The sequence below is a fragment of the Mauremys reevesii genome, linkage group 13 (genome assembly GCF_016161935.1).
Source record: "Mauremys reevesii isolate NIE-2019 linkage group 13, ASM1616193v1, whole genome shotgun sequence".
In the NCBI taxonomy this organism is placed as follows: Eukaryota; Metazoa; Chordata; order Testudines; family Geoemydidae; genus Mauremys; species Mauremys reevesii.
In genome coordinates this window covers 28172119-28186331 of record NC_052635.1, presented here as the reverse complement: position 1 = coordinate 28186331, position 14213 = coordinate 28172119, and the positions used below count along the sequence as shown (strand labels likewise).

Below are 14213 nucleotides of genomic sequence, written 5' to 3'. Positions count from 1 at the left end.
CAGATAATGCTTCCTACCTGCTCCTCACAAAGTTTTGCATTACAGGGTAAGATTTTTGACACCATGTCACATTTTGACTTTGCTGATGAGGTCACACTCAGTCAGCAGCAGCTCTGAATTTAGGAAGTGATTCCAGTTAGATTCTGGCAGCGAAGAACAAAAGCAAAAAAAATGACTGTTGTTAAGCAAACAACTTCTAAGAACGGCACTACAGCCTTATGCCCCCCTGCCCAAGATCTAACTGCCCACACATTCAGTTAAGTAGTAGTTATTTGCCCATCCATAATTGTGCCATCTGGTGACTCCACATAGCACCACAGAGTTTTAGGGAAAAATTAGTGAGAAAAAAAAAAAGGCTTTGTGTGTGTATATATATTTTGTGCTTTATGTAAATGAGGGTTAAGGTCCACCTTGAGGGTGGGGGGCATGAAAACAAGTTTGACTTGACCACAGGCTCGTCCCCTCGTATTATTCCCAAGCCAGTCTGTGTGTTTGTTGGCAAAACCCTTCACACCATGTTTTATCGTATTGCTAAAAATAAATCACTTGTAAATTGTTTTATAAATTATGCATAAGAAGAGACCTCATAATCTAAGTGTATTCCACAAGATAACAGGATCGCCAAAGGTGGGGGGGGGGAGGGGAAGAGGAGCTTTTATAAATAATATATTCAGTGGTCAAAGAAAGTTATCACCTTTTTTATGAAATGTTTGGGATTCATTATGCATACAAAGTGCAGCCCTGCTGCTAGTGTGCATGATATCAAGGCCTGATTATTAGGTGTTACAGCCATGAACTAAGTGATTACTGGTGTCATTTGTTTATCTAACCAAAAGCTAGATGGCCATCTCTCATCACTGGAAACAAACAGCTGATGCATTGACCAGCCCAGCAGGAATACCAGTGATTACTCGTTGAAAGGAGACATGCCTATCACTGTGGATTTCATTTGGTATTCATTGTAATACCACTGATCTTAATGAATTCATTTGGTATTCATGTGGATGTCACATGTATTTCCAGAGATGTTCTGCTGTAATTTAGGATGGGTTAATGGACACCTCTATTAAAGTGTTATTGAAAGTTTGACATTCAAATAACCCAGTTTAAAAAAAAATCAGACAAACCTAGATATTAAAGCTGAAGAGAGGTACGGGAGAAGCCACTGAGTTAAAGTCAAGTATGAAATGACAATTCAAGATAGCAACATTAATCTGGCTGCTAGGAAGGAAAATCTGTTCCATCTGATTCACTCCCCCGCCCCCCACTCTCTTCCACTAACTGAAGCTAGACCGTGAACTAATCACCAGAACTTAATGGGACCACTTTTCACTCCTGACCCAGTACTTCTGTGCTACCAGTTCACAGATCAGTGTCAATATCACATTGATGAGCACAATGAAGTTTGAGTTCTTTGCTAACTTAGCTGGGCTGAGGCATGGAGAGGTCCCACCCAGACTTCTGGCCTGATCGGTTTAATTTTTTCTAAATTTTTACACTATGGAATTTTGGTAAATTTTGGGGAAAACAAACAAAAAAACCACAACCTATGAATTTTCACCTTTTGACCAGCAGTATCTTGGAACAAAATGAGGGTATGTCTACACTGCATCTGGGAGGACTAATGCCCAGTTCTGGTAGACTTACACATGCTAGCTCAGATCAAGCCAACACCTAAAAAAGCAGCATGGCTGTGGTGGCACATGTGACGGCTAAGCCTCATACCTCAGGTCCCAAGGGTTGGGAAGGATTGCAGTTGGGTGTCTAGCCTGCACCACCACTTGCATAGCCATGATAATTTTAGCACACTAGCTCAAGTAGAGCTAGTCTGTATGGCTATCCATGCTGGGAATTACACCTCCCAGCTGCTCTCTAGATGCATCCGAAGAAAACGGGAAGGGATTAAGGTTGCCAAAGGTCTAAAGGGCAATACTCAGTTCTGCATCACTGGCATGTTTGAGGGCCAATAACTTGTGACCCATCAGAGCTCAAAACCAGAGCATTATACAGTTGACCAGAGGAGATCCTTACTTTTCTTTCGAGGGGGATGCACAGCACTTGCTTCTACTGCCAGAAGATATTGTGATAATGTACAGAAAACTTTTTAAGATCATTCGTAGAGGTTGTTATGAAGGAATTATTTATACTTCCTTATCAACAGACACCAGCTTGTTCATCTGTACTCATGGTACTTAAGTTGCCAGTCTTTACAGGTGCCAGAATACCAAAAGTTGTCCCAATGACATTTGGAATATCTTAAGGCTTTAAAATGTTGTGTCTAAAATATGTGCCATATACAAAACATTTGATGATGGAAATGGGGCATAAAGGTTTTACTTCCATTCACTTGGGATGACCTGCATAGATATTAAAACTTTGACCAAAATGAAAATATCAATTTGTGCATAAGATGTCCAGCCTAAAACAAATGCCAATTAAAGGATTTAAACCACACCACTCCATCAAGTTACATATCCCCCACCCCATACACATCCCATATATGGTGACTGTTGTAATTACATTCAGAAACATAAATGGGGCTGGCATGGCAGGGGACTGATCCTGCAGCCTTTCTGCTCAGCACCCTGTCACACACCTTCCCCCCCTTCTCCAACCACCATGTTCACCCATCCACATCCTCTCCCCCTGCCAGGCGGGCCCCTATGAGGGAGTCCTCCATCATCTTACCGGTGACCTGACAGGTCTTCCTTGCAGAGTTCCACCATAACCCACCTGCAGACGCCACATTGCATACAAGGTATATGCCCCCATAGCTCCACTGCCACCCACAGGTCCTCACAACATTCACACACCCATGTGCATCCTCCTTCCTTTCCCCCCTTCGCCTCTGAAAGGGGTTCAGGGCTGCCCCCAGCTCTCCTCTGGACACCCAGGACTTCAGGTTCCCTAAATGCCTCAAGCTGGACCTGGTCTTGTCTTCCGGGTGTCCCCTAACAGGGAGTTCCGATGGGCCCTTTAGCTCCGCCGAGGGCCCTGGGGTTGATACCTCCTCTATCTTTTGTTCCTCTGGTCCTTCCCAGCCCAGGCTCCATTGTCTAAAGTTGTTGACCTCATAGTCCTTCTTCAGAGAGTGTCCACCCTTTTCTATCATGGGTTTCCTCCCCAACCTCACTTCCCTCTTGGGAAGGGGTGCCACTCAGTTCTCACCACCACAAGGTATAGAAGATTCTCTACTACCCCTACCTGCATCCTGAGCAGAACCAGCCCCGGACCTCCAGGGGCACCTGGGCCATTGGGCACTGCCTCTTATCCCGGTGGATGCACTCCAAACTCAGTTTGGCTCCAGGAATCACCTACTTGGGCTTTACTAGCCCCCTCCTTATGACAGCAGGCTGAGGCCGTATCCACTGGGCTACGCTGGTGTCTCCTCCCCACCATCAGGGGAATGGTGGACAGCAGCCTCCCTTTCCCTGGCCCTCCCATGTTGGTCCACCTGCAGAACTGGGTGAAACTGCATTCCATGTCTGGGCAGTCCCTATTTTGATGTCCAGGTTGCCTGCACTGTCAGCAGATTGTCTTGGTCACCGTGGGAGTTCCCTGGCTGGTCTCCATTTCTTCTTGGGACCCTTCCTAGTTGGGGGGGGTTCCCTGCTTCTTCTCCCAGTGGCCTCCTCTTTATAGGGGCACCCCTCCATCCTGGAGAAGTCTGCCTCCAAGTACTCCCCTGTCAGTTTCACCACTGCCTCTGCTGTACTCGGTTGGTGCCTTCACACCCAAATGCTTATGTTCTCGGGGAGCCCATGTAAAAACTGCTCTAAGGCAAGTGCATCCATAATCTCCCCCCTCCCTTTCTGGGCATCAGGCCTTGGCATCAGGTGGCCCAGTCCAGTACTTTCTGGATGAACGCCTGGGACCTCAAACACCCATCTACTTTGCCACCCGGAACCACTGGTGGTATTTTTCAGTGGATAGCCCCACCCAATCTAGGACAGCTTCCTTCACCGCATCATAGCTTCTGGCTTTAGGACCATATAGGCTTCTTGGGCTTCACCAGCCAGGTAGGGAGCAAGCCACAGGGCTCAGGTTGCCCTGTCCCAACCTGCTCCCATGGCTACCCACTCAAATGTGCCCAGGAAGGCAACAGGATCATCTGCCAGGCTCATTTTACCAAGTCCCAGGCCCAGCCCCCAAATACCATCTCCAACTGTGAGACTCACCCTTCTCTGTAGGAGCTGCTGCTGTACAGTGACCTGTTCTTTTATAAAGTCTTGCAGGCTCTTCTGCTGCTTGGCCTGCCCGCTAAGCAAGGTCTGCCTCTCCTGCTGGGGGGCACTGTTGAAAGGTTTGCATGGCATTTTGCACTTCTTCCTCCTGTTTCACCAGCCACTGCAGGGTCTCCTCCATCTACGGGCTGCCAAACCCTTGCTCTGGCACAGGATCCCGGATAAACCCCCATGTGTAGCCGAGCACAGCTTGCCCTCCTGGCTCCTGCCTCTGCTAGGCTCAGATAAAGTCATGCAGAGAACCTCAGGTTCTGAAACCACCGGTGCTTTTATTTACAAGTTTGTGCTCCCACCACCTTCTCACCAAACAGCATATACAGCTCTGGGTTCCTTGTGTCTGAACCCAGGAGAGAAGGGCTTCTCCCTGCCTGTATCCCTCGATCTCCTCCGCCCCAAATTCACCAGTCATAAAATAAGTTGCAAACCATGGAATAAATTGACTTCATTGTGCACTGTGGGAACAGTGCTACACCCTACCCATTCTAATATGGCATTGTTTCCATAGTAATTAAAGTATTTGGAATAGAAAAAAAATCAGGGAAAGGCTAAAAAATTCCCACAGAAACCTAAGAAAAATATGCATCATGCACAAAATACATGATGGTACATTATGCCATAGAGGTTTTAGTTGCCACTTGCTTGTAAAGAGCTTTTCACTCCGTGTGAGTAATGCACTCATCCAATACTTACAGCAATAAAAGTCTTATTGCCATCATGGATTCTCTATGTTAGTACCCACAAAGAAAACTGCAGACTATAACCCAGCATGTGCTGTTTGAGAGTATTTTTCTAACTACTACCCTGGGAACCAAAATTCACAGATGCCTAATGTAAACTCTAACATCCCACAATTTTCTTCACTGGGGAGAAATTCAACTCTGTGCAGAGGCACTGCACAAACTTATAGATTAGTTACCACTTAAATACGACTTAAGCCCTATTTTGAGGATTTTAGGGTACTACAAAAAAAAAAACCCACCCATGATAGTGAGTCTCAGAGCCTGGATCTACAGATCCTGGCTTGCTGGGCACTCATTACAGCACTAAACATAGCCGTGTAGACATTCTTACTCAGGCTGGACTCAAACTCTGAACACCATTGACATCCCGACCCAGAACCAGCACTCCAACCCAGTTCTTTTTAGCACTGTAGCATGAGCCTGAGTCCCCGAGCCCAGGTCTACAGACTTTGTTTTTTGTGGCTGTTTTTTGCCATGTAGATATACCCTAGAATGGTGCATTATCTTGTGAAGGCCCTTTGCACAAGAGTTCATCTCACCTTTGGTTTTTATTTGCACAGTTTTGTGCCTGTTCTGAGAACTAGTGTCTGATGTTTTGGTGATATGTAATAACTGTTTGTTTTCCCCCCCCAATGCATCATGGGTGAAATCCTGCCCCCACCTCCCCCAAGTCACTGGCAAAAATGCCCAATGTCTGAAGGAAGGTCAAGATTTGCCTTTAGGCATCAAAACCACTCTCTCCCCGGTGCCTCCATATTTACATGAATACTTATTTGTGCCCACAGATGGGAGTTCCAGTCAGTAAAACTTGATCACTCAAATGTTGGTGGAAAGGATACAGGAATGAATTTGTGTACAAATTTGAGCAAGTGTTCATGTGATTTTTTTTCCTGCAGTATTTGCAAAGGTCCTGAGACACCAAGGTGAGGAGGATAGATAAATAAAGAGAAAGATCCACCTAGATCTGGTATGTAGGTATGGTGTGTGTGCACGCACAAGAAAATAAAATATCATTGTTATGGCATTGATATTAATGTAATGGTTAATGTAATGCATATCTCCCAGGTAGAAAGCTCGGGGACATTGGGAGGAGACAACAACTGTGTTTTAAGGGAGTTAGGGTCAAAAAGAGAAGAGTGTTCTAAAATCATAGGCAGAGGTTCTGGGACAATTTTTAGCACCCATTTCTCTACTAATGGGAAACTAGCCCGCTTCAAGGACTCAAAATCTTTTACTGCCCAGCTGAGGAACAACACTATATTCTGCATTCATGGCGTATCTGTAGATGGAGAAAACTCAGAATAGTTTTGGCACTGAAAAATAGGAGCTGTGAAAAAATATCAGACCTGGGTTCAACTGTATGTGAACCCTTAGTTGAATGCTTTGCATTTAGCCCACCTACGATATATATTCTTTTATAGCAAAGTGCCATACAACTGGTCACAAGGTCTACTGCAGAGCTAGGGGCCACTACTGTAGAATTTTGAAATATGTTCAAGAAGGGTTCATAAGCTGAATCAAAAGTTGCAGTTCATTAAATGCAAAACAAGCTTCCCTTCTAAAATGGTGTCGCCACACAGTCTGCTATAATCAATTCCTGTCTACTGTCAAATTAAGACAGAAGCCAATGCTTTCTCTCCAGTAATAATTGTCTCACTCTCCAGCCATCATAAAAGGCTGTATAATTGGGTACTGCTCCAGTGAGGAGAGTTTTAATACAGCCATAGTTCCTACCTCCAGCCAGCAGGGTCCCAGAAAGGAATTTTCCCAGCCTCATCTAGTCAGCTGCATATTGACCGAGCCCTCTTACTCTGCATTCCTCCCTGAGATTAATGAGAAATGAAGGAGGTTGCCTTTAAACAGAAACTGCCTGAAATAAAGCGTAACAAACATATCCTTCTATATAGTGTTGGAAGGAGATTTTCAAGGAAAATGTCTCAAAGTGATTCCTGTTAAGTGGAAGGTGGTGGTCTGATGGTTAAGGGAGTGAACTAGAACTCAGTAGATATGGGTTCCATTCCTGCCTATGTGGCTATTGAGTCAGTCACTCAATATCTCTGTCTCAACTTCCCACTGCAAAATGGGGTGATAATCCTTCCCTACCTCACATGGGTGATATGGCTACATTACACTATTTCCAACCCCAGGCAATCAAAAACCATGAGTTAGATTTCCCCATCCAATAAATTTAAAAAATCCATGACATTATCTTAAATCTCATCATTTTCAAGTCAAACAAGCAGGCAGTTCAGTTTGTTTGCCTTTGGGCTTTAGAGTGTCTTCAGGTCAAATTTCCATGCATTTCTCCACCAGCCATGAGAGCTAGAAACTGACTATTTTTTTTAAATGAAAGAAGAGATTCCCATGCAACAGCTGCAGGTCAACGCAAAGCCTGCATCCTATTGCATGCAGTGCTGCATTTAGCTGGCTGCACCACATTTATAACAGCACACAATTCTTCATTTTCCCTGTAAGACACTCTTTACAAGAGTTGTCCCCCTTAGCACACCAGCTGATGTGCTGAGATACTGCTGAGCCTGCCTGTTATGCCAGCCTGGGCACCCTTTGTACCGGTCTTGTTGAGCCAAGCTATTAAGCACACATACAGGCAAAGCCACACCCAACTGCAGAACAAAACAGACACTGAGATCAGTTCTGGGAAGGCTCAGCTTAAGGGACTTGCCCCCGCATTCAGGTGTCCACCTCCCTTGGAGTGCAGACCCAAAGATATATAATGAAATCTGCCTCCTCCCTCAATGTGGAGGAAGGTATGCACAGCCTCTTACCTCCTCCCCACCAATTATGTGACCTAGAAGTGCCACAGTTACATCCCTGGATGCTTCCCAGGAGGGAAGAGAGATTGGTATCGTCATGCTCTTCTTGTTCCTTCCTGATGGCCCACCAAATTTGATGACCTGTTGTCTGGTGGGTGTCTTCCCAATACACATCCAGTTGTTACATAGTCCATATTCCTAACTTTAGATACATGCCTACAAATTGATAATCACATTCAGTAAATCATAGCCTTACCGATGATACCTTACAAGACCCATCTTGCATAACGTATATCTCAGTTATGTCATATCCATATCATAAGCATATTTCCATAAAGAATATGGAATGTCACAAGACCCCTCAGCACTTCATGTCTACCGTCTCCAGCTTGGGGGCTACTGGTGTCTCCTTACATTACTCAATGAAAGTTCATGCATCAGTACCCATTTCAGGAGGGAACAGAGCTTCTTTCCATGCTGGGGAAATTACAAAAGGGGATTTTTGAGTTTTCCCACGTTCTTCCTGCTATTAACTCCATCAGCTCTTCCTCCTCCTTGATATTCACAGATCTGAATCTTCAAGACAACTGTCATTTCAATTTTTTTTCCAGTCACAAGAGTTAAAAAAATCAAACAATTTAGAAAATCTGTTTGAAAATTACTCTAATTTCTCAGTTTTATGAACTCAAGAGCAGGCAAACTTACAAGAAAACTCTCAGTATTAATTATAACCCACTAAAGACATCTGCTATTAAATGTTTCCATCCATCCAATTCTCTATGTGTGTCTTACTAGACAGACCAAAGCAAGGTTTGGCCTTCCTCTGTACAGGAAACACTGGTTTCATTTTCCCCCCAAAGGCATCTCACAATCACAGGGCTTTATAAATAGCTTAAAGATAAAAATATGCCTATTAAATGAACAATTTTTAAAAACTGAAGCCAGCTGAAGCACTGTTCAGTACATTCTCAGGGTGGCAAAGAAATTCAGAGCTTTACTTTGTTTTTTGTTTGTTTTTTAAACACACACTGAAAATGAGCAAAGTGATACTTTCAATTTGTCAGGAGATTCTAAACTGATAGCCAACAAAAGCCATTGTTCTGCTCCATTTATTGTGTATGGAATATAGTACAGTGACACACTGAGGCTGATCTTTTGAAAGGTCATGAATGAAACTATGTACAGTACATGCAATCACATAACTAACACCATGATTGCACATACAAATCAGGCAAATGCATGTGCAAGTGACACCTTGGATTCAGAATTAGCCATTTGCTTTGGCAGGTATCCAACTTAGGGTATGTCTACACTATGAAATTAGGTCGATTTAATAGAAGTCGATTTTTTAACAATCAATTTTATACAGTCGATTGTGTGTCCCCCCACTAAGCGCATTAAGTCGGCGGTGTGCGTCCACAGTACCAAGGCTAGCGTTGGCTTTCGGAGCATTGCACTGTGGTAGCTATCCCACAGTTCCAGCAGTCTCCACCGCCCATTGGAATTCGGGGTTGAGCTCCCAATGCCTGATGGGGCAAAAACATTGTCACGGGTGGTTCTGGGTACATGTCGTCAGGCCCCCCTCTGTGAAAGCAATGGCAAAAAATTGTTTCTCGCCTTTTTTCCTGGGTTACCCGTGCAGATGACATACCAAGGCAAGCATGGAGCCCGCTCAGTTCACTGTCACCGTCTGTCTCCTGGGTGCTGCTGGCAGACGTGGCACTGCAGTGCTACACAGCAGCATCGCCTTGCCTTGCCTTGCCAACAGCAGATGGTACAATACGACTGCTAGCCATCATCATCGTCCCGAGGGTGCTCCGGGCTGACCTCAGTTAGGTTGATCGGAGGCGCCTGGACAAAAATGGGGATGACTCCAGGTCATTCTCTTCTTTAAGTTTCATCTAATAGAGATTCAGTCCTGCCTGAAATATCATGCCAGCTGTAGGCTTCTGCCTCAGGCTGCTCTCCCAGTCAGCAGCATCAAGTGGTCACACCTACTCCAGCCTACCTCTTGCTCCCATGGCTCATGAAGCCTGGACAGTAGTAAGGAGCAGTTCAACTATGGGCTGAGCAAGTGCAGAATAGTGGTAGAATGTGCCTTTGGACATTTAAAAGCTCGCTGGTGCAGTTTACTGACTCAGTTAGACCTCAGCAAAACAAATATTCCCATCATTATTACTGCTTGCTGTGTGCTCCACAATATCTGTGAGAGTAAGGGGGAAACGTTTATGGCTGAGTGGGAGGTTGAGGCAAATTGCCTGGCCGCTGATTACGCGCAGCCAGACACCAGGGCAGTTAGAAGAGCACAGCAGGGCGTGCTGTGCATCAGAGAAGCTTTGAAAGCCAGTTTCATGACTGGCCAGGCCACGGTGTGAAAGTTCTGTTTGTTTCTCCTTGATGAAAACCCGCCCCCTTGGCTCACTCTACTTCCCTGTAAGCCAGCTGCCCTCCCCTCCCCCTTTTGATCTCCACTTGCAGAGGCAATAAAGTCATTGTTGTTTCAAATTCATGCATTCGTTATTAATCCGTCACACAAATGGGGGGATAACTGCCAAGGTAGCCCGGGAGGGGTGGGGGAGGAGGGAAGCACAGGGGTGGAGTAGTTGTAGGGGCACCCCCTAGAACGACATGCAGCTCATCATAGAAGCGGCATGTCTGGGGCTCTGACCCAGAGCAGCCATTTGCCTTGCTGGTTCTTTGAGAGGCTTCATGCGGTACTGCTGCCAGTCTCTGTTATAACCTCTGTCCTTCATGCCCTTGGACATTTTTTCAAATATTCTGGCATTTCGTCTTTTGGGATGGAGTTTGGATAGTACAGATTCATCTCCCCATTCAGTGATCAGATGCAGTACCTCCCATTCGGTCCATGCTGGAGCTGTTTTGCCATTCTGGGACTCCATGGTCACCTGTGCTGATGAGCTCGCTATGCTGGCCAAACAGGAAATGAAATTTAAAAGTTCACGAGGCTTTTCCAATCTACCTGGCCAGTGCATCTGAGTTGAGAGTGCTGTCCAGAGCAGTCACAATGGAGCACTCTGGGATTGCTCCCAGAGGCCAATACTGTCCAATTGCATCCACACTACCCCAAATTCAACCCAGCAGGGTTGATTTCAGTGCTAATCCCCTCATCGAGGAGGAGTACAGAAATCGATTTTAAGAGCCCTTTAAGTTGACAAAAATGGCTTTGTTGTGTGTACGGGTGCAGGGTTAAATCAATCTAATGCGGCTAAATTTGACCTAAACTCATAGTGTAGATCAGGGCTTACTATTGAACACCCATGTATGAGGGGCTCATTTTCAAAAACTCATGACCAATCTCCACCAGACACCTGACGTGCACTAGCAGCCCTCAGAGCACTTGCTGGTGGCTGAGTAACCATCTGGTTACATAGTACTGGCATTCTTCTCCTCATTTCCAGGTGCCATATCTCAGCAAAAGCCAATGATCAACACACTAATTCCATTCCTAATGTTACTGTTCCATGTTAAGGACTTGCTGTAGTTGCCACAAAAGTGTTAACACGATCTCGCTGGGTGGGGAGTTGGACCATGGAATCATGAATGGAAGGGGAAGGTATCCATGAGACAATATTTCTGCTAGATGTGGCCCATGCTAAGGAGATATGAAACCCCCTTGCAATACAGCTCTGGGAAATGTGCTGCTTCATGTGAACATTGTGTTCACTGTCTATCTTTTTGGGTTTGAACTGAAGCTCAAAATCTCAATGCAAATAAACCTGAGGATTTTTCAGGATTTTAATAAAAAGATCATAAACTGACTTAAGTTCTCTCAAAATATTTGTGACACTAGATGAACATTTTGAATGTAGGCCTGAGTTTCAGTTTTGTATCAAAAGCCAAAACCAGATCAAGTGAATTCCTGAAGATCCTCCTCTAAATAAGCTAGACATAACCAGTCATGATCTAATAATCCAATATAATATGTACAGAGTTAATTTTGCTGTGTGCATAAAAGGAGAAAGAGAGGGAGAGAAAAAAAATCTCTCTATACAAACACACACACTTACTTTTCATCAGCTTTGTTATTTTTTCCTGAAAACACAGAGCACAATATTGCATGGAGTATAGAGAACAGATGCAAACCGAGGTCAATCAAAAAAACCCAACATTCAGTACACAGTTTTAAAGCATTATGACTCTGCACTCTGTGATGATATATGACAGATCATGCTAGGCTGCCCCTGCAGAACAGTTTTATGAGTGATGTATGCTAGGGCCATTTTCAGCTTGGGGAGTTGGAAAATAACTCAGCCAATAGGAGGAAAATTCTTTTCCATTCATCTGTTGAACTAGTTTTCTTCAAACTATGGGGATGTGGGTTAAAGCAGCCAGTTTAACCACATGATAAGGGACTGTGCTAACAAGCCTACTCCATTTGGAGTGTTTTTTCCACCAGCTGAAAGACAAACATTCCATCCAGCATGAAAGGAAGTCTACATCATTGTCATGGGGTCCACTCACCATTGGAACACCTCCTTCTGGTTGCTCTGGGGATTAGCTGGTTCCAGGTGTGACATCCTCTCCTGTTAGTTCCTTGCTCTCTCTCTGACTCAGGGTGCTCCTTCATGATTCAGCCCTTCAGCCAGGTCACTATAGTCCTCCCCTTTCAGGTTAACAAAAGTCTCTCTGGACAACTGTCCTAGGCAGTCTATGCTCCACTGCCTGATCTGTGCCACTTCCCCAGTGACTGCGAGGGGAACCTGGGCCCGCCCACTACTCCAGGTTCTAATCCAGGGATTTATATCTGCAACTGTTGCCAGTTTTCCCTCAGACCCTGCTGTGCTTTCACTGGACTCCTTCTTACTTATCAGCCCTACCTTCTGGCTCTCCCCTGGGTTTACCAGCTCAAACTCCCTCTTCATAGGGTGCACCTGCAGGCTACTTAGCACTGTAGATCCCAAACACACCTCCCTTCTCCTAGGGAGTGACTGCAAACTACTGTCCACATAACCCTTTCTACTGCCAACATCCTATTTTTATCCTAGCCCTGTCTGTTCCTTCTCAGCTGGGCACAGTCATCATTCAGGGGATTTCTTAGGCCACCTAATTCACCTCAGCTCTGGCCTAGCTAGTTAATTGGCCCCTCTCTGCCTCTAACTCCTTCACAGCTGTTGTGTGGTGAACAGGTGAAGTTTCCATTTTGAAAGAGGCTCCTTTTCCCACCCCCATTCCCATCACTGAGATAATAAATGGGAAGGCACAAGAGCAACTCATTTCCCATTCCTGCCTTGAGCCAACTGCCCTTAATACAACATAAACCTTTGCCCTACCTTCTTTTATGACTGCCAGAGATTCCGCATTATCTAGATGCAGTTCTCAAAGGCCGTAGTTCAAAGCATGTTTGCCAAGCATGTTAAACTTTTTTTCCCCCTAAAAAGGTGGTAACGCTGTTTCAGGTCATAGTGTATATGGGACTTGGCTATGGCATAAAACAAGTTAGCAATTGTATTGGGGGGAAAATGTTACAACTGTTGAAAATGCTACTTACTTGAAAGAAATTGGATTTAAGGAATACATTTTCAGAAGGGTGCCCTCCACCTCCTATGTTTTGTATCTTTCAAAGTGTGCACCCACAGAATGAATTGTGGACACGAATCTGAGTCACAGCACCTCTGACTGCTCAGGTTTCAGAGTGGTAGCCATGTTAGTCTGTCAGTGCCTTGCATGACTGCTCAGTTGCAAGTGCAAATCAGGCACTAAGTGATGTAACTGCTCTGATTCTCAATTGCATATGATTTAGTGGATGCAGATGTAACCCCTAAACAGAGGATGGGACTCTGCCTGCCTGAAAATATACACTGAATGGTTTGCCTAGAGGTGGACTCATGACCTGAGACTTGGATCCAAAATCAGATCTAAGTTCATGCTGCCCCACTTGTCAGGGAGGATTTTGATTCAGTGTTCTGGTTTGGCTCATGAAAGTAAGAGGCACAAATTGTAAGGCCCTGGTCTGGATTCAGATCCAAAAATCTCTGAATATTTTGGAGGGTTTGGACCAAGTGTTGTGGTTACTCTTTTCTCTAGTAAGAGCCCTTTCTTTCTACATGAAAAGAAACTGCCTGCCCCTTTAAGATATAAGCCCTCTCATTTCCCCTTCAGGTTTCCACTAGCAACTCAGGGATCCCACACAAGGCTCTCTTAACACCTGATTAAATATTAATGCAGAGGTGGGGGCCTCACTTTTATGATCCTTTCCCTGAAAACTCCTATTAGTAAATCACAGTCCAGCACGAAGGGAAATGTGGCTGTTCCATTACCCTCAGTTCACAAAGAGGCATTAATTCTTAATAAACTAGACTGATTATAATACTTGAAGGATGCAAAATAATGGACAGAGGCTTACATCTATGCCTAAGATTAAACATGGGTTTGGTCCAGAGAGAGGGATGGAGCAGAGGGCCAAGGGACAGGTGGATGTGAAAGTCTGGTTGGAA

General features: G+C 44.9%; 1 long non-coding RNA gene across 1 annotated transcript in view; it reads right to left on the bottom strand.

The window, feature by feature from the left end:
• LOC120381280 overlaps nt 1–12719 on the bottom strand; it is a 210881-nt gene extending 198162 nt beyond the window's left edge. Inside the window, exon 1 of the long non-coding RNA XR_005588005.1 lies at nt 12241–12719. This is a non-coding gene — a long non-coding RNA (uncharacterized LOC120381280). The remainder of the gene's footprint in view (nt 1–12240) is intronic.
• Between the last annotated feature and the right edge of the window lie 1494 nt (nt 12720–14213).